This window comes from Cetorhinus maximus, chromosome 19 (genome assembly GCF_964194155.1).
Source record: "Cetorhinus maximus chromosome 19, sCetMax3.hap1.1, whole genome shotgun sequence".
Lineage (NCBI taxonomy): Eukaryota > Metazoa > Chordata > Chondrichthyes > Lamniformes > Cetorhinidae > Cetorhinus > Cetorhinus maximus.
In genome coordinates, this window is record NC_135897.1 from 81,161,987 (window position 1) to 81,184,971 (window position 22,985).

Here is a 22,985-nt window from a genome sequence, read left to right on the forward strand (position 1 = left end):
GGTCCCGGCCTTGGGTGGGAGAAGGCCTCTCTGGGCAGTGACGGTCATGCACAGAAAGGTGTGTAGGGCGTGGTCAGTCACCTAAGGAATTTGGTCCTGGGGTTAGAATCATGGTATTGTGAGGCGGAGGACACAGTCATGTTCAGGGGAGACATCATTAATCTGTATATTGGTAGCTGAAAAGTCATGGAGTGGGGGGCATTGTATGGTCTCATGTGGGGGTGGTGGGGGGACATTCCCAAAAAGTCAGGGTGCATGTGGCCTCGAGAAGGGGAGCGGTCAGGTCGACAAATTGTTGGGGACATCAACATTAAAGGGTTCAGGGATGAGAACAGGAATATCAACATAGATTCATAGGAAGTTTATGACACAGAAAGAGGCCATTTGACCCATCTTGCCTGTGCCAGCTGTAAAAGGAGTCACCCAGACTAATCCCACTTTCCAGCATTCGGTCCATAGCCCTGCAGGTTACAGCACTTGAGGTGTATCCAGACACCTTTTAAATGAGTTGAGGGTTTCTGCCTCTACTACCCTCTCAGGCAGTGAGTTTCAGACCCCCACAACCCTCTGGGTGAAAAAGCTTTTCCTCATCTCCCCTCTAATCTTTCTAACAATCACTCTAAATTTATACTCCTAGACACTGACCGCTCTGCTAAAGTAAATAGGCCCTTCCCAGTCTCTATATCCAGGCCCCTCACAATTTTATACATCTCAATCAAATATCCCCCCAGCCTCGTCTGTTCCAAGAAGAACAACCCCAGCCTATCCAATCTCTCCTCATAGATGTAATTTTCCAGTCTTGGCAGCATCCTCTTAAATCCCCTCAGTGCCATCTCTAATGCAATTACATCCTTTCTATAATTAGGAGCTGCACACAGTACTCAAGTTGCGGCCCGACTAATGTTTTATACAGGTTTCAGCATAATCTCCCTGCTCTTATATCCTATGCCTTGACTAATAAATCCATATGCCTTCTTGACCACCCTATCAACCTATCCAGTTACCTTCAGGGGTCTCTACGTATTCACTCCAAGATCCCTCACTTCCTCTACACCTCTCAGTATCCTCCCATTTATTGTGTATCCCTTTGCCTTGTTTGACCTCCCCAAATGCATCAACTCACACTTTGCTGGGTTGAATTCCATTTGCCACTTTTCTGCCCACCTGACCAGTCCATTGATAACTTCCTGCAGTCTACAGCTATCCTCCTCGCTATCTACCATGCGGCCAAATTTTGTGTCATCTACAAACTTCTTGATCATTCTCCCTACCTTTACATCCAACTCAAAATCAATGGCCATGTCTTTTGCGCACAGACAACATGGACCATACAAGCCTCCATGTTCCCAGTGCACTGGTCATGGCATTTAAAGCATCATGCATGCAGTCAGGGCACAGGTGTAAGGACTGGGTATCCATAGTCATTGTCAAGGCCACAGAAGGACAACCAACACAAGGCTGACTGTGGCTCTGAGGACTGGGCCTTTAGATCCTAATTAAGACCCTCGTTGTGAACGCGCAGTCACATCTGAGGGGGGAGCTCAGCTACCTGTCGTCCTACAGGGTGAAATCACTCGGCAAGGGGTGGGTTTGATATACGATGTGCAGACTGTGCGAAAGTCAAGGGCCCTCAACTGCATTCCTGCCTTGTACATGGAGGAACTACCATTGATTTATGAACTGTATGCATTCACAGATACAAGGAGGGGTGGAGAATGCAGGCTGCAGGCAACGCTGCCTTCTTGATAGCTTTGATTAGAATGAAGGGAAAGGCCTGTTGCCGATTGGCACAGCTCAGGGAAGATTGGCGCTCCGAGGAACAAGATCCAGCAGGGCCCCAGGAAGACCCAGATACCAACGTGGAGGGGAGAAATCTACAAAGACGTTTGGCATGATCAAGGGTCTACAAAAGATGCAGCTCATACATGGAGATGGGCAATAGACAATGCCACAGATGCCTTTGCTTGTCTAGGGCTGTGGTAGCTCCTATTTGCCATATTCTCCATGAGGGACTCACGCCACACAGACTTGGAGGGTATCCAGTGCCAGTTGCTTTGAAGGTTACAGCCGCACTAAACTTTCTTTACCTGCGAATCCTTCCAGGGTACCCCTGGGGACCTTTGTGGGATATCACAATAAGCGACACACAAATGCAATAAAGCTCACCATTATGTGAAGTTCAGCATGGATGAAGCAAGGCAGGCTGCCAGAGCTCTGGGATTCATAGTGACCTTATGCTTCCTGCAAGTGCAGGGCACTATTGACTGCACACATGTGGCCCAGGGAGCTCCCTGGCAGCAGCCTGTGAGATTCATTAATAGAAAATTATTTTACTCTCTGAACGTCCAGCTAATTTGTGATCACAGAAAGCAGATCTTGCATGTTTGTGCTCGGTACCCAGGGAGCTCCCACGACTTGTACATTTTGAGTTACGCCCAGGTGCTAGAGATACTTGAGGGAGCTCGGAGCTTGAGGGTTGGCTCTTCAGTGATAAGGGGTAACGCCTAAAGACATGCCTGATGAAGCCTGTTTGTCATCCACAGAGTGTATCTGAGGAGAGGTACGATGCTGCACATTCAGCCACAAAGTCCTTCATAGACCAGACTCTTAAAGATGCATTTCAGATATTTGGACCACTCAGGTGGGGCTCTCCAATACTTGCTGCAGACAGTGTTGCTCAGCATCGTTATTTGCTTCAGCCTGCACAACCTGGCATTGCAAAACGGGGAATCTGTTGCCACAGGCAGACATGGTGGAGTTAGATGTCTCCTCAGACAAGGGGGATATTGAAGGGGATGAATCTGAAGGGGACGAGGATTCAGACGAGACACATGACGATGTCATTGCATGGGCACAGCGTGGCAGACATGCCCGTGACAACCTCATAGTTACAAGATTCCAGGAGGAATAAGGTGAAGACAAGTTGTCACAAGCACAGGTTTCCTCAGCGTTTGATGCGGGGTGGGGGGGGCATAACAACAACCTTCATTGTTATTTACGAACACGTCACGAAAGGTCATCAATCTCACAATGATCATGGAGGATGCGTGTCACTTTCAATGCTAAAAATGGGGTCATCTTTGGAAGGTGCAGTACCTCAGGGACCGTGTGGCCGGTGTGCAATTTGCTTAGCACTAATCCACCAATACACACCCCTAAGCAACTACACCTAGTGCAGTCCTTATAACCATGGCGGCGATGATTTACTGGCCATGTCCTCCTTCAAGAGGCTGAAACGCTATTGCACACATAGATGCATTCATGCTGGTATGACAGCAGCTCAGCAAAGCAACTCTAGGGCAAAAAGCATTTGTCAATGGCTAGCGCTTGACCGTCTCGAAAGGGAGCTACACCCAGTCAGTACCATCTCCAAATGCCACCTGTCACGCATGGTTAATTCAGAGACGGCAGGCGGGATTTTCCGAGCCCACTAGTGGCGGGCGTGATAGGTGGCACACACGGAAAATATGGCGAGACCCACTTCACGCCAGCGTGAAGGCTGGTCATGATCATCCACTCAGCCCGCCGACGGCAGGCCGCGTTTCCCGCTATTGGTCATTGGGGAGCTAATTGTAATACATTAGCATCTAATTAAAAGGCCATCCCGCTAGGCTCTTGGAACCCCGCCGTATCGTCCGTACACGTCGGCGGGAAAGCACGCTGACGTGTTTCACAGCAGCACCCAGGCGACATGCACTTGGCAGCCTTCACTTTGGGGGAACTGTGGTGAATAAGCAGCAGCGTTCCCCACAGCTCACCCATTGTTTACAGGCCTCAGGGGCACTGTGGAGTGGGGGCAACTGATGCCTGGCCCCGCAGGTGACTGCTGAGGGGTGGAGGGTAAGGGGGGGCAAGTGCTGGCCAGCCTTGGAGGCGGCTGCTGAGGGGTCAAGTGCTGCCCTGGTGCTGTATCCCACGCACAGGCAATCGAGGTGGGGGATGGGGTAATCGAGGGGAGTGGCCACACATTAGGGACACCTGTATAAACTGACCAGGCCTCTGCAACTGAGGCAGGTCAGGCGCAGCAACAGTGATATGATTGGGGTCAGGGTCCTAGCCTGCCCACCCATGCAAGAAACGCGGAGGCACCAAAGGGCCACCAAGTGCCATGCATCATCGTCATATGCTGCACCCTTTACAACCTGGCACTGCAACGGGGGAAGGAGGTGGCTGAGGAGGAGATGGAGGAGCTGGAGGTCTACTGGGATGAAGAGGATGCCAATGGGGATGAGGGTGAGGGGGTCCTCGGTGGCGACGAGGACAGGGTGAGGCTCTCACAATGGCTAGACGAGGCAGGGGCACTCGGGAGGCCCTCGCAGCTGCTAGATTTGTGGAGGATGATGACGACATGCAGCGAGGACACTCCATAGATCTTCAGATTGCCTCTGAATGTCTGACTCCTGCCTAGCTGAGGGCAGCTCGCTTGCGCTATGTGATCAGGGCCACCTCAGAGACGCAGCCATGAAACTTCAGATGCATCTGATGCTGTGTCCACCTTCAGCACCTCAGTCCTTCAGGAGCTGGTGCACAGCATCACTGGTCGCAGATGCTGGTGTAATTGGGGCCAGCCCCACCTTAAAGGTGCTGAGAGCACACAAAGAGAATGGGAGAACTCTGTGGCACCTGCCCACTACATTCTGGCAGCAATGACCAGCACTGCCAAGGTGCAGGCATCAGTAATGTTTCCAGGGAGTGTGAGGCTGGGCCATCACTGTGGTCTGAAGGCCGCACAGGGAAGAGGCCCTGGACTGAGACACCTGCCTTTATCTTGTGCAGAAATGTTTCACATCTGAGTGACAAGAACACTGCCCATCAGATCAAGGGGCCACAGGCAGGGAGACATTCTTAGGAGTTTATTCACAATATTGAACAGTATGTACAAGTGATCAACACCCGTGCCCAGGCTGTGCAACTAGTTTCACCTAACTTTCCTAACCCTGCTGCCAAATCTTGGTGCTCCCCGGACATCCACAGCAGAGTTGGAGGCAGCCTGCTGACTGTGACACCCTGTCTGTGATGACTTTGACGGGCATCCTCTGGAGGGCTGAGACTTGGAGGGCCCCAGCCTGCTTTCGGGGTCCTGCTGTGTGGCAGTGGCACCCTCTTCGGCCTGTGGAGCTGGATCTGTGGAGGTCACAGGAAGATTGGATTTAGATGGGCCGGTCACTCCCAGAGTCACTTGGGTGGATGGCCCCAGAGCGTGCACCTGCTGATCCTCATCCCTATGTTTGCCCGAGGGCCCCTGGCTGTAAGGAAAAGGGGCAGCTGGAGTGAGATTGGGCTTCCCCGCTCACCGCTCGTGTACACACTGTCGGAGGCCAACTATGGCATCAGCGATGGAGTTAAGCCCAGGCAGAAGTGCAGGAGTGACATCCTGGACCAAGGTCTCCATGGTGGCCCCCATCCTGACACCTCACACTGATGACAGACGGACTCCTCCATCGTGCCTTGCAATCTGAGGAGTGCAGCAGACATCCCTTCCTGATGTTCCCGAGCTTGCCTTTGCAGCTCCAGCAACTGTGACATGACTGAGTCCAGAGACTCATCATCTGACTCAGGCTCAACAACGTTCTGGCCTCCAGCAGTCCTCCGAGTGCTGGGGACTTGTGAAGCCCCTGCCTCCACCTGCTGTGGATCAGAAAGTGCGATGTGCTCACCAGATTGTGATCCTGAGGCTACTCTAAAGCTAGGTCTCACCGAGGTGTGTGTCTCTGCGCTGGTGGAGGGTGTGGGTGAGCGCTGTGATGGGACTTCAGGGAGGGGGCCTTCAGATTCCTCTTCAGAGGTTTCTTCAGAGCTTGATTGGAGCCCCTGGGTCATGGACTCTGTCGAACGTTTGGCAGATGTGCCTGCGAAAGCAAGGGGAGATTATTAGTGCATGGCAGTGGCCTGTGAAATAGGACACATCACACACAGCATGGTTGTCTGATGGATGTTGCATTGCTGGATCTTCACTTGGTAGAGCAGCGCCGACCTCACCACACAACACAGGACCGGTCCAAGTCATCGCCGGCCAGCTGGATGGCTCTGTTTTCGAATTCTGTCAGAACTTTGATCTCTGGTATCCCTCCACCTGTCTGCGACCTTTCCCTCCTGTTGTGAGCCAGTTTGTCCTGCATGGATAGAGATGGGGAGAGTGTCTCAGGACGCCTGCCGGGCCAGATGATAAATATGCCTGGCCTGTGTGGGTGGTGAGTGGTCCCATGGACAGGATGAGGACAATGACGGTGTGTGTGAAAGAATGAATTGTGATGTCCCTTGCATTGGCAGTGAGTGAGGGCCCTGTGGGTGTGTGATGGGTTTGTGAGTGTGTGAGTTGGGAGTGATGAAAACAGTGACTTACCCTGGCGGAACGGAGGAGATCATTCATACTTTTGCGGCACTGGGTGACTGTCCTCCTCTGCAGGGCATTCGTGCTGACCACCACTGCCACCACTTCTCAAGCCAGGTTGGTAACATTTTTACCCATCCTGCGGACAGAGCGGGGTTAGAGCACATCCCAGCGGGCCTCCACGGCATCCAGCAGTCGCTCGAGGGACCTGTCGTTGAAGTGGGGGGGCTGCAGTTTCTTTGCCTTTGCTGGTCATGTCTCCCGGGCAGTGGTGGTGAGCTGGTGGCATTGAGCGCTTTGCTGGCAGCTGCCTTTTAAAGATGGCGGATGGTGTGATGCAACAGTGGGGTGATGGCGAGCGGGCGAATGAGAGTCCGCCTGCCATGGAAACAGCATGTTTCACGGGAGTGAATATATAATGAGGCGGGCTCGGGAAGATACGAAGTGAAAACCCACCATTTTCATCGGCGGGTAGGACTCCACTTTACCCGCCTGCCACCACACTTAATGCAATTCTGGGAAAATTCTGCCCTGCATCTTGATACTGAGCACTAAGATGCCATTGGGCATCAGGACTCAGTGATCTATTACACAACAGCATGCACCCAGAGCTGCGAACTATGTTAGCATTGTCCTCACTGAGAATGGTTCAGCAGGGCCATCATGTGATTATTGACAACCACCCATTACCCTGCATTCAACAGAAGCCTGCCAAGTTTATGCCCTGCATTGCCTTGACATTGGCAGAGACGTAGCCCAGTCAGGTTCGACACAGCAATCAATGACAAGTCATTCCCTTTGTACATACTGCCGAGCACTCAGTGGAGGCGCCAGAGCATCGCTTTCATACCATTATAGTCCTTGACATTGAGCATCTTACAAAGGCCAATCATTTCTATGAATGCTTAGTCAATGAGTGGACAATCATGCAATGGTTTCCATATTGATTGGTGTTCCCTAACTTCATAGACGGATACCATGAAGTATCATTAGTGGCCATTCAGGAGCAAACTCTGGTCCTCACAGGTAAGTGGACAGGTTCCTCAGGATAAGCCCACACCTCCGGCAGCATAGGCTCATTCCCGCCTAGCAGACCTTTCAAATGTCACTGAGTGGAACCACCTTCTATCGCTTAGCATCATGCATGGATGGAGTGGAAACTAATAAAGGAATAACGTTCAGCCTTAAACACGGAGAGGAAATAAAACTGCAGGGAGGTATGAAAGGCTATGGTGTTTGACGTTAAATTCTACTCTAACCAAAGCCTCACAGTCATAAAATAAACGTCATTGTAAAGCGCACTTGGGTTAAAAGACTTCAATGTTAATCATGACAGAAACTCAGAACATCTGCAAACCGCAGACTTCAGTGCGACAGCATCAGGATAATCACTAACGTTTTTGAACAGTTCTAATGAGGCCACATAATGCCTGCCTGAGATGCAAGGGTCACATCTGTCTTGTCCAGCCATCATTTTCATACAGGAAGTGCCTTTGTTCATGTCACTGATTGGAACCAAAGGCGATTCACTGTCATGAGATTCAGTGAGACTTAATGGAACTGAGGCACAAGATGGGAGATAATTGGGGCCGGCGAGGGATGGATCCTGTTTCATTTGTACCCTTGAATTAACACGAGATCTTGTATTACATTGATTAGCCATTCAATTCCTGAGAGTTGGAGGGGAGAGAATATGAAATGTATTTACAGTAATGCAGATTATGTACAGTGATTGAACACCCATGCCACCATTGTGCATTTAGAACTTCTTAATTTTCCTAACTCTAGTGCTAGGTATAGGTACAGCCCCGACATCCACAGCAGACATGGAGGCGGCCAGCTGACTGCTATGCTCTGTTGCGTGAGATGACTTTGGTGGGTGTCCTCTGGAGGCCTGAGGCCTGGATGTCCTCGGCCTGCTAAGGGTCTCCTGCTCTGGGGCCTGGCCTGCTGGAGTTGATGGGGGTCATAGGCAGAGGGGATTTGGAGTGGCAGAACACCCTTGAAATGTCCTGGATGGATGGCCCCGGCACTCCTCCTCATTTTGAGTGCCCAATGACCCCTCCCTAATCCCTTAAGAATGGACACCTGGAGGGAGGCCAGGTTGCCCCTCCCCACTCTTGCTTAGCCACTGCTGGAACCCACCCACAGCTAGAGCGATGGTGTGCAGGCCTGAGTGCAAATCCGGCAGAAACTGCTGGGCTTGGGTCTCCAAGGCAACTGCCACTACCCTTCCCATGGAGACTTTGATGCGCTCACATGCCGAAGCCAGAACACCAAGCAGAACATGGGCGGACTCCTCCATCCTTTGTTCAGGTCTGCTGATGGCTTCTGACAACTCTGCCTGATGGTCCTCTGCCCTGCCTGTCTCTGCATCTCCAACATTTCTCTCAGGGCTGATTGCAGAGGCCTCATCATCAGACTCAGACTCAGCTGTCACTGCCTCCGCTAGCTGTGGACATGTGTCCGTGAGGTGATCACCAGATTGTGACCCTGAACCTATTCTAGAATTAGGACCCACCAAGGTGTGTGTATCTGCGCCGGTGGAGGGTGCAGGTGAATGTAGTGATGGATCTTCCTCGGATTCTTCTTCTGCCTCCTCATCTGAGGTGCTCTGTGAGGGCTGGGGCAGAGGCGCTTGCTTGGCATCTTCCTCTGTCTTTTCTTGCTAGTGCCTGGAATAGAGAGAACAGGTAATTCATGATTGACTAGGCCGGCTCCTACTCTTTAACATGAGCAGGGACAGGTTAAATATGAATGTAAAAAGTTTAAACATTATTTTTTTCAACACTGGTCGAAACCTCATGCCGCCCGTGGATGAGGTTTCGCCAAATATGCAAAGGCCACTCAGCCTTTTCGCCCGCCCGCCAACCGAACGGCTGGACGGGCAGCAAAAAAATTCCAATCAATTAGTTGATTAAGGGCCTTCATAGGCTGCTTAATTGTGGGCGAGTGCACGATAACATCCGGACGCTCGCCCCACCTCATCGCACGTCATTTCATACTGGAGTGTGTCGGGCCCACGCCCACATGCCAAGTGAAAAATTCTGGCCCAAGTGCTGATGCCCCGACTGCTGGTAGTGTATGATATCCCTCTAGACCTAACCCTTAGAGTGCCCGATGCCTTTATGAAATTGTGAGTTTGGAGTGAGTAGAAGTTTCACTTGCCTTGGCGGAATGCATCAGATCATTCATTAATTTCCTGCACTGTAGGGCGGTCCTTTTATGTGTGTCATAGGCGATAACCTCCCTGGGGACCTCCTCCCAGACCAGCGTGGTCAAGTGGGAGGACCTCCTGCTCCCATTGCTCAGAAAGAGGACTTCCCGCTTTTCCTGGACAGCCTGAAGGACAATCCCCAGGAAGGCCTCGCTGAATCGTGGAGCCAAGGATCTGGTGCACCTGGTTGCCATGGTAATACACCAGTTCACAACACACCTGCACCGCAGTGAGTAAATGTCAGTGCCGATGCCATTTAAGTCTGGTGCCAGGGCCTTCAACCCCATGAGGCAATGACAGGCACATGAATCCCCGTCCGCTCCACCATGAGATTCGACGAGCTCCTTGTTGATGTATAATTAATGAGCTGAAAAGCAGAAAATCAGGCGCGAAAATCTGCCCCGCTGTCCGGTGGGAATCATGCCAATTTTCCCACCCACCATTGTACTTCGTCTCCAGACTGGAAAATTCCACCCTTGATTGTCAATATGTTTCCATTTGGGTTTCTTTCCCCTTGACAACCAGATCACATGGGCCTGTCTCCAGGCAGAGTTAGCATGAGGTCATCATCTCCCGCTCCAGAACATTCTCTCCAGAAATTAAAGGAAGCATCTTAAAACATCAAGTTGCAAAGTTCAATATTCATAGCAATTTATAGCACTACACTTTACTAAGAGAAACATCCAGGCCCAACAAACTACCTACTAACCCCCTCACTACCAATGATCTGTCTGCTCCAACCCACCAGCAGACATCCCCTTGACCCCAATCCTCTCCCTCCTGGCCATCATCAGATCCCTGATCACCACCTGACCCCGAGACTAGCATCATGCTCCCTGGTGAACCAGACACCCATAACACCATCAGACAACCACCCACAACTGCTCCCCCCACTCCACCCAGGATTAGAACCCTCCAAGGTACCATTTGAACTTCTAGTGCACTAAACCCCCATCATACAATCTCTCTGTCTTGCTCTTTCTCTCCTCCAACACACACCTAGTTCCTCTGTAGGCTTAGGCCCAGTGAATCAGGCTTTCAGCCTGAAAAGGCCTCCACTTTGCCAACCAGGCTGTCTGTGGGCAGGAAACGCATTTAAAGGAGCCCTGTACTAAAATTTAGCAGGACCTTTGGGAAACCTGTTCTTCCAGGTTTCCTGACCCCACAATAACACAATACCGCACCCATCCATTCACTGCACAGAACTCACCTCGAGGCTAAAATCCAGGCAAAATAGATAGATAGATAGATGGATGGATGGATGGACAGATGAATGGTGGATATACTTGAATAATAGTCAATCTTGCGCAAAAGTTGGCCTCTGACTTTTGGCCAAAAAATCCTTACATTTAATAAACCTCATGTTAACGTCGAACCCCAACTTTCCAAAGACTCAGCTCACTGTCCCACTCCCATTCTGTGTTCAGAGTAATACAGCAGAGACCGGGGCAGAGTTTTTGAGTTGGTGGGCAGGCTCAGAGGGAGTGGGCTGGGGCGGTTGTGGAGCCAATCGCCACCCACGATCGGCTCCGCGTCACCATTTTACACGGGAGGGCCAATTAAGGCCCGCCCAGCATAAGACACGACCGGTAGCGCTCAGCACTACCTGTGGTGGCGGGGGAGGAGGGAGAGTCGGGGCCAGCGCTCTTTCGGGTGCACTTCAATCTCCCTGAGGCACGGAGCTGCCTCAGGGAGATTGAAGGGCTTCTGAAATTATGGAATAAAAGGTTTATAAATTTATTTAAACATGTCCCCTCATGTGACTGTGTCACACGAGATGGGACATGTTTTTAGTTATATGAGAGTTTTTAAAAATTTATTATTGAATTATCCCGCTCGTGGATGAGGTTTCCTAAAAAAACGCGAAGGCCGCTTGGCCTTTTCGCCTGCCCGCCAACCTTAATGTTGGACGGGCAGCGATTACAATAACCTTAATTAGATCCTTAATGGCCTTAATGGGCTGTTTACATATCGGCGGGTGCGCAGCCGACTCCGGCGCGCGTCCACCAAATGAAACATCGCAACTCAGCGCGATGCCGTTGGGACACACGCCCGACGTCATCGCGCGTCATTTTATGCGCCAGCGGGTCCGGCCCTACCCCTGCACACCAACTGAAAAATTCTGTCCCAGGATTTGAAGCGGGAGTTTACTGATCTTTCTCCATCGGTGCTTGATCACAGAGTGTAATTTGCCCACCGAGACATCGAGGAACTTTAGTCAAAATTTATTTTCTCCTTGAAATGACGGAGGTAAGAGTGGAACAAACTTCAGAGCGAGTGTGCACAGGGTGTGAGTGCGACTTTCCCAGAAATGGAACTAAACTCATTGAGCTGTAATGAACAGCCCCCTGGCCCCTGTTATGGCCACGTGAGAAGGGGTAATAAAAATGGCTTCCTTATCATGGCACTTCAAGTCTGACTGTGGCAGGGTTTTTTGTGAATTTAGATCGATAAAGGTACTTGCCCAAAGTCTGTGTTTGACCATATATGTGCTGATTGCAAAGAAATGAGTCTGACAGGCTTTCTTGAATTTTAAAACAAAAAGGGGTTAGTTTATTGCTGAGTTAAAACCCCACCCAGATATAAAAATATTTAAAAAGCTAAACCCACGCTTTGCCCACACACGTTTGTACACACACAAGTGTGCAAGGTTTACAGGTTATACTGTAGGTAGTTATTTGCTTAACTAAATTAGAGTTCATTGCTGAAAGATTTTTAAAATACTTTAGAGCTCACTGCTTATGAGTCCTTGGCTGGCCTCTTAGGCTGGGGCAGAACATTTTCCAAGTTCCTTTAGATTCCAGAAGTTGAGTTGAAGCCCGTGTAACTGCAATTGCCGGGGATAATTTCTTTTTAATCTATAATCAGTCTCTTCCAGAAGTCGATGAATTTTGTGTGTGAGATTCCTTTCAATGGAAAATTTACTATCTCTGTGCTGGATTTTTAAACTGTAAGAGATAGGATCTTAACTTGGGAGAAGAGAGGAGGGAACTCTTTACTGCTTCAATAGCAGCTTTTCCAGACTAGTCACATGTCTTCAAAATGGTTACTTGAGTCACATGACCTCTCTCTCCCCATAATGATTTCGGAAGGCGTTTGTTTATCTGATGTCTGAACTGATGGTTGTTTTTTGCTATTATCCCAGTTGATGTTACTACTGGACAAGTTGGATCCCAGGGCAGAACCCAGCTTGATAGATCCTAACTTTTATTTTTTTGTTTAGAAACATGAAGAGTGGCTACTGAACAGGGTCACAGGAGTCAGCTGATGAACTTTTAACAAAAGAATAAAACATTTATTAAACAAGAAAAAATGAACTATATTACAATACTCCTCCCACAAACATACCTTTACAGATATATACAGATCTGTAAGGATAAGACAAGTTACAAAAGCTATCATATACTCTAATCTTCACTGTAAGTACACAGTCCATGTAAACCAATAGGCGACCTGTGGTCAGGCACACCACACTCTGAAACCAAGTGACAAATGTCACCCCAAAGAGATGCTCTGGATCTCTCGTCAACTCCCCCCCAGGTGCTTGTCACACTGTGAGCCAAGCGGTCTCACTGAACTCCGTCTTTCACATGAGTGCTTCCAATCTCTACTATCGAAGAACCTGCTTTGGAATCTTCTTCCAAATGGTGCTTTCTCTCAGGTGCCTTCCACAAGAGTCCACCACCAGGGTCTTGAACTTTCCTTCTGATGTTCCTCTCCCCTGGATCGCCATGTGCATACAATCTTTGCATTCCACGCACTCCCTGTCTGACTCAGCCATCCCAACATGCAGACCTTCGACTATCTTCTTGGCTCTTCTGGCTTCTAGCAAGCCTATTTTGCTTTAAATCTGTGTCCTGCAGCTTTCTCCTTTTAAGCTTGGAACTTTCACTTCCACTGAGCAGGATCTTGTTCCAAATTACTGTCCATGGCCTTTGACTTAAAGGGCTTCTTGGGGCCTTTCTGTTTTCCTTTAGGACCGGCTCCCTGCAGTTCCCTCTCCCAGGAGGCTGCTTACAACTTGGTATCTCCCTTGAAATCCAGAACTCACTTGACATTCACTGTTACTTTAACTTTAGAGCAACTCATCTAAGATTCTTAGACTTATTTTCCTCAGCAATCTGCTGGTATGTCAGTTAGAGAGAAACTTAAACTGCTCCCTCCACCTTAGAGCACAATCGCCAACCTAGCCATATAAATACTGCAGCTACAAGAACAGGTCAGAGGCTGGAAACTGCGCAATGACTAACTGACCTCCTGACTCCCCAAAGCCTGTCCACCATCTACAAGGCACAAGTGAGGAGTGTGATGGACTTGCCTGGGTGAGTGCAGCTCCCACAACACTCAAGAAGCTTGACACCATCCAGGACAAAGCAGCTCACTTGATTAGAACCACATCCACAAACATTCTCTCCCTCCACCACTGACGAACAGTAGCAGCACTGTGTACCATCTACAAGGTGCACCGTAGGAATTCACCAAGGCTCCTTCGACAGCACCATCCAAACCGACCACCGCTACCATCTAGAAGGACACCACCTGGAAGTTCCCCTCCAAGTCACTCACCATCCTGACTTGGAAATATATCACTGTTCCTTCACTGTTACTGGGTCAAAATCCTGGAACTCACTTCCTAACAGCACTGTGGGTGTACCTGCACCACATGGACTGCAGCAGTTCAAGAAGGCAGCTCACTACCACCTTCTCAAGGGCAACTAGGGATGGACGATAAATGCTGGCCCAGCCAGCGAAGCCCACATCCCGTGACTGAATAAAAAAAACTGAACTCAAACTGCTTTCAGTTTCTTTGTGCCTTTGAGTGCCTCTCTCTGGACCCCTGATGCTAGGCAACAGCACAGTTTTTACCACCTTGTGTTTGTTTTAACTTCCCTTCAAGCATCATAAAACCTCACCAGAATGCAAGCTTCTCTTAAAGTGAAACTCTAACTCACGTTCCCCTCTTTCTTAACACACATGTTAAACTTAAACTCAAAAGTTAAAACTCATTCCTAACACCCCACAAATACAAATATAACTTACTTAAAATTATCTCTAGTTCCTAATGTTTTGCTTCGTAGCAGGGAGGTGAGTAGATTCTGCAATGTCCCAGCCATTAACCCCCCTGAATGAGTCATTATCCATCTTAATGAGATAGGAAGACATACCTCCATATAACCATTGTTCCAGCATGCTTTCTGTCTCTGCTGAAGCGGTAGTCTTATAGAAATGTAAATGCCACGTTTAGCATATTTACGTAAATCCCTTTGAAGTGCTGTTGATATCCTCAGGTGTGAAATTCCAGAGAAGGATGCTGTGGCATGTCTGAATTACAATTCACAGTGGAACTTTCCAGAAGCTGTTCAACTTGCAATGTCAGGTGACTTGTGGCAGCCATCTTTAGTCAGCATATTTTCTTGCCCTTAAAAAGTCATTTTTAAACAATTCAGTACATGTTTGGTCAGCCAGTGAAATTACAGATTTATATCACTCATGCACTTGCCTGGATGAGTGCAGCTCCAACAACACTCTAGAAGCTCGACATAGTCCAGAACAAAGCAGCCTGGTTGATTGGCACCCCATCCACAAACATTCACTCTCTCCACCACTGATGCACAGTGGCAACAGTGTGTACCATCTATAAGGTCCACTGCAGGAAGTCACCAAGGCTCCTTAGGTTGCACCTTCCAAACTCATGACCGCTACCATCTGAAAGGACAAAGGTGGCAGTTGCATGGGAACACCCACCACCTGGAGATTCCCCTCCAAGCCACACACCATCTAACTTGGAAATATATCACTGTTCTGTCACTGTTGCTGGGTCAATATCCTGGAACTCCCTCCCTAACAGCACTGTGGGTGCACCTACACCACATGGACTGCAGCGCTTCAAGAAGGCGGCTCACCACCACCTTCTCAAGGGCAATTAGGGATGGGCAATAAACGCTGGCCCAGCCAGCGACACCCAAGTCCCATCAATGAATTTAAAAAAAAGTCACATCATCGTGCCACCCCATAGGAAAAGAAAGGGGGTTATTAAAAACTTTGTAGGCTTCCTTCATGTTGAAATCCACTTCCTCACAAGCCATGAGCATCTGGAACTGAGAGACTGAAAAGCCAGCAGGGTTCTCTGCTGTGAGTGGGCCATGAACGTTGGGGGTTATAAGTAAGACCCTTGAAAACATTGCTCATGTGAAAGTCAACTCTAACTTTTTGCCTAAAAAGGGGTCTCAGAAATTCAATTTTTACATGGGGGAGGGAGGGAGGAAGGTAGGTAGACAGACAGACAGACAAACAGATATCCTCATCTCTATATCTGTGTGTGTTTTTTTCTGTAAGCCCTCTGTTTAAACACAATTGTACACAATTTTCTGACACCAGTATGTGCCTGAATTTCTCTTTCTCTTTGCCGGCAGGTGAGGTTTGCACTGGATTCTGGAACTTATGAAGTGACCTGTTGGAGTGCAGATATCAGCTGAATTTTCAGGTCCAGACAGAGATGGGAACAGAGTGAGGCAAAGGATGAAAATGTCAGTGCTGGCCGCATACAAGTTCCCTGATGCCAATTCACGATGCCTGAGAGTTTCCCCAGGCTGCGGGGAGGGCGACCCCAAGATCCCATCCCCGTCCATTAACCACAGCAATTAGCATTGTGAAAGAACTCATTGAGATTTCAAGGGGGATATCCTGATTTTGACAAGGGTGCACAAGCTGCACGGCATGTCTGGGGGAGGCCAGCTGAATGGAATCAGGCCCACAGCAGGGAGACAGTCATTGCTGCCCCGGGGAACTAAGTGGGCTCCATGAAAGGGCTAACAGCACAGAGTGGGACTTAGCCACTGGCGCACGGGCGCAGGGAGAGCGGGCAGTAAATTCTCAGGTGGTGCAGGGGATCATCGCACTACTGACATTAGGAGAAGAGGGCAAGGATGTCAAAGACAACTAGGGGTGGTGGGGAGGGGAGTTTCACCATGTAGCAGCCGGCAATGAAGGCACGCCTCTCAAATTTTGGCTCCAGTGTCACTGAGAAGCAACACCCTTGGCAATGAGGACATAGCCTCAGGCATGATGAGGGCAGAAGGGATTGATAAGGGGCAGAAAGCTTACAGAGGCCATTTTCTTAGCACTGGATTTTCAACCAAAGGCAGGGCTAAATTGAGATGATCGAGAACCAGTGCTGAACAGGGGCCTTGTGACTCACCAGCAAAATGGTCGCAAGGATTGGTGCCATTCTGGCATAAGATAGCTCAACACCTGCTCACCATCCCCTGCCAGTAGCCGTCAAAATGACTGTTGGACTTCTTCTGTTCTGGCTCCCTCGAAGGATCAGCTGTGGACCTTGTGGCACCCCCACATATGGCTACAGGCCACTGCGTCTCACTGGTCACTGACACCCTATTTGCCCGAACCAGGCAGTACATTCAGTGCATGACAGTGGCCTTACAGGCACAGAGGACAGTGGGTTTTACCTCCATTGCGGGATTTCCCCCAGGTATACCATCAACTGTACACATGTGGCTATTAAGGCATGAAGTGAGGTCCATCAGCAGGAAGACTCACCAACCTTCAGCTGCTCTGCAACCATAATAAGAGTTTTCTCCATGCGTGCGCTCACTTTCCTGGCATCTGCTACGACCCCTTTATTCTCCTGCAGCCCAGAGCTTCCTCAAACCTTCACTCAAGGAAGCATCTGGTACTTCCCTTTGTGGCTTTGAAGGAGGTTGAGGTAGCCTGCTCACTTGTCTGGGCCTGTGGCTGAGAGACAGGTACCCTTGTCCTTTTACATGAAGGTGCTAGTGGGGGCAACTCCAGAAGCCACTGCACCTGATTATTGCAGGGGCAGCCTCCATCACTGGATCTTGCAGCACAGATCGGTCAGGGGGGCCAAGGAGGTCGAACATGATGATGGCAACCCAAAAGGGATGGCACCCGTTTACCCCTTGGTGACTGCTTCAGTCCTTGGCTGGCCCACTGAATGGCTGGAGGAGCCCACCAGCTGGGGCGCAACAGGCATCTCCTCCAGACAACCCTGTACCATCAAGGCTACTGACTGGTTCATGCTGGATAGTGTGGAAAGCATCCTGTGTATGGCTGTATGCAATTCCTGCATACGTTCCAAGTGCTACCACATATGGCCCTCCATGAGCTTGGCCATTCTCTCAATGAAGGGGCTCATGTGCTCAAAGCCCTTAGCCATGGCGCACATGGTCTGGTTGGAGTCCTCCATTCTTAACCCATGGCCATGTGCTGCCTCAGTGAACTCTGACATGTTGCAGCACATCTGGTCTAGGTAGAGCCTTCTTTACTAAGACTCCTGTGGCACCGCACCTCTGGCTAGCTGAGCAGGGCTGCGCCTGTCCTTCAACTTCCATGAAAATTAGAGTTGGTGGCTGTTTCCCTCCGGGGGCAGGTTCTGGACCAGATGTCTTTTTTCTGGCCCTGGAGAAAAGCCCTGCCCATATCCGCTTTGCAGGAAGTGCAGCTAAATTGCAAACGTGCTTCTGATTTCAATGTGCAAACCTTCCCCCTAGCGGTTAAAAGCAGAAAAACAACCCATTTTCCTAAGGTGACTCCCTTCATCTGGAACAAGGCAAAGAGAAAAAAAAAAACAAAAAAAGCTTCCTTTTAAAAAAAAAGTGGAGAACTTAATTGCTCCCTTTCACTTATCAGCCAGAAATGTAGTCCAATCAAGTCACTTCAAACTGTGTAAAGAGATGTTGTGAATGAACCAGCTGAGAGTTTAAGCATTCTGTTTGTGATGTTCATGGTAGGTGCAACATTAAAAAAACTATCTTAAGAGATGAAATGAATAACAATAGTCACGGTTACTTGCATGCTGGGAAATTCTAATGTGGAAGGAGGCCGATATTTATTGAATCATGACTTTACCCAAAAAAAAGGCAGAAGTGGCAGAATTACGTCTCTGTGCTTCCACTTTCCCCCAGCCCATAACTGCCTCCCACCTCCAACCCACCACTACCAGAGATCTTGCTAATTTCACCTTTTCCAGGGCTGGCTTAGGGATGGCTCAATGCAAAAAGATTAAGGCCCAGCTCTTTCGCCTCCTACCACCGTGATAGTCATTTGATTCAATAATACTGGAATTGTTGATTCAGTCATAGCAATCGATCTCTATTCAATTAATCCACAGCAGACCCAGACACTGACACAGGGAAAACCCCAGAGGTGAAGGCTTTTGGAAACCATAGGCTGAAAGTCACCCTTTTCCTCTCAAGCATGCTGCACTTATCACTTATTACCTGTTGTGTCTCAGGTTATTCATGTACTGTATCCCAAAATGTTATTTTCTGAAAGAAATCTATCCAATTTGCATTTGAATGAATCAATAATAACAGCCACCAACTCCTCCCTATAGTCCTTTCCAAACCATTCCCTGATCGATATATTGGGTACAATTTTAAATTAACCTGCTTGACACAAAACTGACAGGATTGCTTTTCCACCAGCCTTGAGACCCTGTCCTATTTTATCCTCCATTAAACTTTCCCACCAGGCAGGTCAGGTTAAATTACCTCCGTTTCTTGCTTTGGAATTTACCCTTGTTTAAGGCCGCGCCCTCTGGCTCGATTGTTTTGAACAAGATGAAACAGTTTGGCATGGTCTACATTATCCAGCCTCTTTAGAATCCTAAAATCAACAATCATGTCACCTCTCAACCTTCCTATTTCCTGTGAGGACAAGTTCAACTTACACAAGCACTCTCCATCTCATTCAGCCATTCTGTATCCTTTCAAAGTTTTTTGAACTGAGATACTCAGAACTGTACACAATGTGCAAGTGCACAACTGAACAAGTGTGACCGCATTCATAATTTATAAAGTGGCTAAGGGTTACGGTACACTATCCCTTCTCATCCTCCTTGTCTGCAGCTTTTGACATGGCTGACCACACCATCCCCTCCTCAGTGCCTTTCCACCATTGTCTAGCTGGGTGAAACTGCATTCAGCTGGTTCCATTCTTATCTATCTGATCGCACCTAGAGAATCACTTGCAATGGCTCCTCTTCTTGCTTCAACATCATTACCTCTAGTGTCTGCCAAAGGTCTATACTTGGCCCCGTCTTATGTCTCATCTACAAGCTGTTTCTTGGTGACATCATCTGAATACGTAAGTCTTAGTTTTCACATGTGCTACCTCACCATCACCTCTCTTGACTCTTCTGCTATTGCTAAATTATCAGACTGTTTCCCCAACAGCCAGTACTGGATGAGCAGAAATTTCCTCCAGTTGAATATGAGGAGGACTTCAGTCATTGTCTGCAGTCCCTGCTACAAACTCTATTCCCTAGCTACAGGGGCTCCATTCCTCTCCCTGGCAATTGTCTGAGGCGATACCAGACTGTAACTTTGCTGCCATATTTGGCCCTGAGATGAGCATTGTTACCCCTCAGCTTGACTATTCCAATATACTCCTCATCAGCGTCCCACATTCCACCATCTGTAAACTTGCCATCCGTGAGGACATGTTGCCCATGTCCTTAATTGGACTAAGTCCCAGTCACCCATCACCCCTGTCCTTCCTGACTTACATTGGCTGCCTGTTAATTAGCAATGCACCAATTTTAAAATTCCCATGCTTGTTTCAGATTCCCTCCATGACCTTGTCCCTTTCTATCTCTGTAATCTCCTCCAACCCCAGAAAGCTCTGAGATATCTGCTTTCCTCTAATTCTGGCCTCTTGAGTATCCCTGATTTTAAGTGTTCCACCATTGCTGACTGTACCTTTAGTTGTGAAGGCCCTAAGCTCTGGAATTCCCTCCCTTTCACTCCTGCTTTATATAGCGCTTTGGGATGTGTTATTATATAAAGCTATTATATAAATAAAGTTATGAAGTCTTAGATATAAAGTTTTGTTGTTTTCTTGCACAAAGCAAGAATATTTATTCAAGCAAATTGATGGCAGATGATTAATGCTTGCTTTAGCATGGGAATCAGTCACAGGAACTGATCAACTGTCCTTGGAAAAGCAACAACCAAGGAATTGCAGCAATTAAAAAAGCCTTTTGTCGAAGCAGCAAGGCGTTCTCTGAAATTCCTGGATCCCATGGACAGTTGACCAAAAAGGCATTATGAACAGGTGCCCGTCCCCTTTCAGTTAATAACACCACCCCTGAGGTTTGGGACTGGTTAGTGTTGGGCCAGACTGGGAGCTAGGGGTCCTGTCATCATGTAGAATTGCAGCCACTGTAAGTATATTTAAAACTACGTTGTTATTTGGTGTTATTAAAATCAAAAACAAAAGACAATCTGTACAGTTTTCTTCCTCACCGTATTTATCTTCACGCAGGTCTGTGTAGCCGCTCTACCTAATTCAGTATGTTTCATAGCTCCGTTTGTAAATGTGTAGCAGGATCACCACATCTGGCATCTTAATTGTTTTTTTTACTACTTTACAGCTTAAGCCAATTGATGGAACTAAAAGAGTACATGAAAACAATTTGTTACGATCTCAGTGAAACCAATAACTTCTAAAGTAGGAACCCAAGCTCCCAGTTATTAGCTGAAAGAATTACAGTGCAAGGTTTCAAATTTTACACAAAGAAACCTTTAGTGTACAAGGGTTAAACAAAGCAAGTGCCACTAACTCAACACGGGGCAGGGTTTTCAGCTTGTTGGGTGGGCACGTTGGGTGGGCCTGGGAGCGGCCGGGAAACAGCCCCCAACCGCGATTTCACGCCACCTGGCCAATTAACGGCCAGCCAGCGTGAAAGGCGTGCCGAGAAGCTCAGCGCTGCCGGGGTGGGAGGGCGGGAGAAGTGCAAGCGCTGGGAGGAGCGCGCAAGGAAAGCCTCCTGAAGGCAGAGAGCTGCCTCAGGGGGCTGAAGTGTTTTAAACCAATGAATAAAGTTTTTAATGTTCCTGGGCGGACTCACCCACCTTAACATGTAGATTTGCAAAATTCTGCCCGAAAATCTTTATTTTCTTAATTTAATTAGGGAAACCTCATTCTGCCCGTGGATGCAGTTTTCTCATAAATCCAAAGGGAGCCTGGCCGATTCACCCACCCGCCCAGATGAATAGCGAAAAATACGGGTTCAATAATTGATTAATGGCCTTAATAGGCCTCTTAATTGTCGGCGGGTGCGCTGCCAATTCTCGAGTGCGTCAGCCGATTGAAATATCGCATGAGTGCGCAATGACGCTGAGACGCTCGCCTGGCATCATCGCACGCTATTTCATGCTTGGGCGTGTTGGGCATGCACCTGCATGCCTAGCGGAAAATCCTGCCCACTATATTTTACAAAGACTTATTCTTTAAACCCAAAGATCTCAATGGGTCACTCCCCTTTTTGCTTTTATTTCCACCAAAGAGTTCCCTTATACTTTACAGGGTCTTAAGGGGTTCCTTCACTTCTCTTAGTGTGCTACAGCTCTCAGGAATTCACTTTCTTTCTGCTCAGCGTTCCTGCCATTCTCCAAGGTGTGAAAGTTCTTGGAGTCCTTCCACTAGTACGCAGCTAAACAACCCTCCAACTCTCCATAAGCACCTCATGATTGTGGACACCCCTGTTCAAGCACGGGCCTCACTGCACTCTTGCTTTGTGACTCCAAATCAGAAATGCCCCTGATTTCTGATTGGCCTCTACTCCTGGCCAACAGCTCCTTTACAGCTCCTGACCTAGTCTTCGCTCCTGTTTCAAAGGTGCTCCCAAGCTGACTGACTATTTCTGTGAGAAATCGCGTAGTTAAATCCAAAACATAAGGGTACCTCCCTGCATAACCTATTCCCATAACAACATGGCATACCTGGTATGTTCCAGATAGAGATACAAGCTTTACCTTTAACACACCCCTTTGATTCTGGGACCTACATGAATAATTCGAACCCCTCACGGAGAGAGCTGTAGATATCTCATCTTGACCAAGACATGGACATGGGTCGCCCATTGTTTAGCGTTTGCCCACTTCCAACTCCGACCTTATTAAATTAATAAACAAACAAAAACACGAATAAACAAGCAAACAAACAAATATAGGCCACCCTTTGAATTGCAATTACTTCAGGGGATTGTTTACCAGCTTCTCAACCCGAGAGTTTTCATTTATTTTAAATTCAAAAAAAAAATTCAATCCCCAAACTAAAAACTATATTCCTGGGAGACATGAATCACAAAATTACATTTTCATAACATATTACAAAGATGCATGGATTCAGTGAAAGATTGCCAGCCTATACATGAAACAATTGGAAGTCACCTCATATCTTAATCCATTTCTAATATTGAGAATACTATCCAACTGGGAGCATGTCATACTCTCAAACACACACTCTGCCATCTTTCATTCTTTACAATACATGAAAATAATTGATTATTGAGCTTTAGCTCTTAACATTTGGACAGTGAATTTTCATACTGCTGGCACCAGTCATGCTGTTATCCTTCAGTAAGTATGGCTGTTATAGGTGCCAGATTTAGGT